Source organism: Cherax quadricarinatus, chromosome 40, assembly GCF_038502225.1.
Source record: "Cherax quadricarinatus isolate ZL_2023a chromosome 40, ASM3850222v1, whole genome shotgun sequence".
Taxonomy (NCBI): Eukaryota; Metazoa; Arthropoda; class Malacostraca; order Decapoda; family Parastacidae; genus Cherax; species Cherax quadricarinatus.
In genome coordinates, this window is record NC_091331.1 from 7,514,284 (window position 1) to 7,519,283 (window position 5,000).

The following is a 5,000-nucleotide window of genomic DNA, read 5'->3' on the forward strand; positions in this document are numbered from 1 at the left end:
ATTACATGTGCAAGCGCCTGAATATGCATCATCACATGTGAAACTTCATGAGATGACATACCAACCCATGTGAAAATAAAGGAGAATAATATATCACCAAGTGTGAAAGTATATGAGGAAATTATATACCTTCTTATGTGACAGTGTCTGATTACAATGCGCTCTCACATTCAGTAGGCATAATAATTGCAGAAATCTGTGAAAGCATAAAGAGACATTGCATCCACGAGTCATGGTGGCTTCTGACAAGGCAAAGATCAGAAGGAACGACATCTCCTTGAGATATATCCCACAGACCAGGTCGTCAAGACTACGCATGATGGTCTCCTCATGGTCTTAGCTCAAAGGCCCTTACACTATACTCTGCCACATAATTGCCTTCCCACTTCCCAACATGACCTTCCCCCCCACCCTCATTCCCAAACAAGACCTTCCCCCCCACATTACCTTCACCTGTGAATGCAAAGAACGAGGAAAGTATTATTGCTGTGTATGACTTTAGAAGGTCGACGTGTCTCTGATAAACAGTTAGGTGAGAGAAGTAACATTAGAGGAAGGTTAATGAAAAATTGTGTTGCATTAATAATAAACACAATGCCAAGAAGGAAAAAGATGTGTGAAGGTTTCAGTACCCAGATGAACAAGATGTGTGGGGCTCCGGTTACCCTCAGTGAATAAGTAATTTGAAGTCCGAAATACACAGATGAACGAAACGTGGGAAGGGTTGAGTACTCTGAATGAACAAGGCACCTGCACGACAGTACCCAGACTGACAGCTGACTCACTCTGACAGTTTTAACTTAGCGATGGTGGACTAGGATGTATTTTAAAGACAACGCGATACAGGCTAAGGTTAAACCAGGCATTAACCATTGCCACCTGGAGAAATCCAAACAACAATCAGTGTAAGGGAATTCTTCAGGCTTTTCAATCCCTCAGAAAGTCACAGCTCAAAGCAGGCCACACCACGCGAAATATTTTATGAGACGCTAAAGGTATAATGGATATTGACTACCTGTCGCTCGCACACGCACACATATACACACACAAGAGTCGCTAATCAATACTGTGCACACTTTCTTCTTTCACATCATGCGTCAAAGAGAAGCCTTATTGAATGATTCGAGGAATTCCATTGCTTATACCTGACAGCTCCCCAGCAGAAAGTGCCACGCTAGCAGAGGCTGCTGTCAACGAACTCCGCCGCCAAGAATTCTCTTCTGTTCTTCAGGCAACCAGAAATTTGTTTGTTTCGTCGCCTGGGAAATCCTGGAATGGAGCCTTGTGGACGATGTTGAGAGAGGTAGGAAGTGCTGAAGAAAGTGTTGAAATGCTAAAGAGATAATGAAAAGAGTGCTGAAGTGCTAAAGGAAGCAATGAAAAAAGCGCTGTAGGAAGCGATGAAAAAATGCTACAGGAAACACTCAAGGAAGTGTTCAATGGTAACGTAACTAAATGCATAGTAAACAGATGAGCGTCATGTAGCATCAAGGAACGGGAAGGGTAGCTCCAGTTCTATGACTCAAGAGATCTTCGCCAGCATCAAGGTCACCTTGCATCCTGGAAGGCTGCTATTCCAGAGGCATTTTAACTTATTCTCATATAAACCCTGTCTCTCATTTCCCGGTTCTTTCTCATATGAATACTGTTACTAATAATAATTATAATAATAATAACAGTATTTTATAATAGTAATTTTTGTATAAACAAAGGTATCGATTATTGGAATATATGGTGTCAGTGTTTAACCGTTCTCTTACCTCTTTGCTGTTCTTTTTTTGGTTTATAACCTACGTACTGCTTACTCATCCTTCTCTGTAAACCTTCATTTTCTGCCCTATTAGAGCAGGCGTACGTGCAAAACCACTCGGTGACACTGCACTCAGTTCTTGGCCAGTTACCCTTCAGGCATAGAGTTAATTTTGCTGATTCATTGTTAGGCTGTGCTTCTATGTGTTATAAATTGTTCAGTGCTTTTTTTTATTTCTACATTTGGCGTAACTTAATTAAAACAGCCTACATTCTTCGTGGCATGGATTCAACAAGGTGCTGGAATCATTCCTTAGATATTTTGGTCCACGCTAGCATGACAGCATCACGCAGTTGCTGCAGACATATCGGCTGCACATTCTGCCGTTCCACCACATTCTGAAGATGATCTGGTGACTGTTTTGGCTACTGAAGTACACAGAACTCATTGTCATGTTCATGGAACCAGCTTGAGATGACTTGTGCTTTGTGGCACGGGGCGTTATCCTTCTGGAAGTAACGACTGGAAGATGGGTAGACTGTGGCTTTATAGGGATGCACATGGTCATCAACAATACTCTTAAAGGCTGTGACATTTAAACGATGCCCAGTTGGTATTATAGGGCTTAATGTGTGTCTGGAAAACATTTCCCACACTGTTACACCATCACCACCCTCTGCGTGTCACAACAAAAGTCACGATTCGTCAGATCAGGCGACGTTTTTGCAATCTCCAACGCTTTAGTTATGGTGAGCCTGTGCCCATTGTGGCCTCAGTTTCCTGTTTTTTTTAGGAGTGGAGCCCGGTGTGGCCTTCTGCTGCAGTAGGCCACCCACTTCAAGGTGGTTATTTGAGTTATTGTCACCTTTCTGTCAGCTTGAAGCAGTCTGGCAATTTTCCTTTGACTTCTCATTAACAAGACGTTTTCGCCCACAGAACTGCCGCTCACTGGCAGTTTGTGTTTTTTTCACACCATTCTCTGTAAGCTCTAAAGACTATTGTGCGTGAAAATCGCAGTAGATCAGCAGTTTCTGAGATACTTAAACCACCTCGTCTGGCACGAACGATCATTCCACGGTCAACAATCACTTAGATCACATTTCTTTCTCATTCTGATGTTCAGTTTCGACAACTTCTTTTAGACGCGCGCGCGCGCGCGCGTGTGTGTGTGTGTGTGTGTGTGTGTGTGTGTGTGTGTGTGTGTGTGTGTGTGTGTGTGTGTGTGTGTGTGTGTGTGTGTGTGTGTGTGTGTGTGTGTGTGTGTGTGTGTGTGTACTCAACTAATTGTACTCATTTAATTGTGGTTACAGGGGTCGAGGCTCAGCTCCTGGCCCCGCCTCTTCACTGATCGCTTCTAGGTCCTCTCTCTCTCTGCTTCCTGAGCTTTGTCATACCTCGTCTTAAAGCTATGTATGGTTCCTGCCTCCACTACATCACTTGCTAGGCTATTCCACTTCCTGACGACTTTGTGACTGAAGAAGTACTTCCTAACATCCCTGTGACTCTTCTGAGTCTTCAGCTTCTAATTGTGACCACTTGTTTCTGTGTTCCCTCTCTGGAACATCCTGTCTCTGTCCAGTTTGTCTATTCCACACATTATTTTGTATGCTGTTATCATGTCTCCCCTGACCCTCCTGTCCTCCAGTATCGTCAGTCCGATTTCCCTCAACCTTTCTTCATAGGACATTCCCCTGAGCTCCGGAACTAGCCTTGTTGCAAACCTTTGTACTTTCTCTAATTTCTTGACGTGCTTGACCAGGTGTGGGTTCCAAACTGGTGCTGCATACTCCAGTATGGGCCTGACGTACACAGTGTACAGAGTCTTAAACGATTCCTTACTAAGGTATCGGAAAGCTATTCTCAGTTTTACCAGGCTCCCATATGCTGCAGCCGTTATCTGGTTGATGTGTGCCTCGGGAGACGTGCTCGCTGTTATGGTCACCCTAAGATCTTTTTCCTTGAGTGAGGTTTGCAGCCTTTGTCCACCTAGCCTATACTCTGTCTGCAGTCTGTGTACTCACCTAGTTGTAATCACCTAGTTGAGGTTGCAGGGGTCGAGTCCAAGCTCCTGGCCCCGCCTCTTCACTGATCGCTACTAGGTCACTCTCCCTGAATCGTGAGCTTTATCATACCTCTGCTTAAAGCTATGTATGGATCCTGCCTCCACTACATCGCTTCCCAAACTATTCCACTTACTGACTACTCTTTGGCTGAAGAAATACTTCCTAACATCCCTGTGATTCATCTGTGTTTTCAACTTCCAACTGTGTCCCCTTATTACTGTGTCCAATCTCTGGAACATCCTGTCTTTGTCCACCTTGTCATTTTCTCTCAGTATTTTGTATGTCGTTATCATGTCCCCCCTATCTCTCCTGTCCTCCAGTGTCGTCAGGTTGATTTCCCTTAACCTCTCCTCGTAGGACATACCTCTTAAATCTGGGACTAGTCTTGTTGCAAACCTTTGCACTTTCTCTAGTTTCTTCACGTGCTTGGCTAGGTGTGGGTTCCAAACTCGTGCCGCATACTCCAATATGGGCCTAACGTACACGGTGTACAGGGTCCTGAACAATTCCTTATTAAGATGTCGGAATGCTGTTCTGAGATTTGCTAGGCGCCCATATGCTGCAGCCGTTATTTGGTTGATGTGCTCTTCAGGAGATGTGCCTGGTGTTATACTCACCCCAAGATCATTTTTCTTGAGTGAGATTTGTAGTCTCTGACCCCCTAGACTGTACTCCGTCTGCGGTCTTCTTTGCCCTTCCCCAATCTTCGTGACTTTGCACTTGGTGGGATTGAACTCCAGGAGCCAATTGCTGGGCCAGGTCTGCAGCCTGTCCAGATCCCTTTGTAGTTCTGCCTGGTCTTCGATCGAGTGAATTCTTCTCATCAACTTTACGTCATCTGCAAACAGGAACACCTCATAGTCTATTCCTTCCGTCATGTCGTTCACAAATACCAGAAACAGCACTGGTCCTAGGACTGACCCCTGCGGGACCCCGCTGGTCACAGGTGCCCACTCTGACACCTCGCCACGTACCATGACTCGCTACTGTCTTCCTGACAAGTATTTCCTGATCCATTGTAGTGCCTTCCCTGTTATCCCTGCATGGTCCTCCAGTTTTTGCACCAATCTCTTGTGTGGAACTGTGTCAAACGCCTTCTTGCGTGTGTACTCACCTATTTGTACTCACCTATTTGTGGTTGCAGGGGTCGAGTGTGTGTGTGTGTGTGTGTGTGTGTGTGTTTGTGT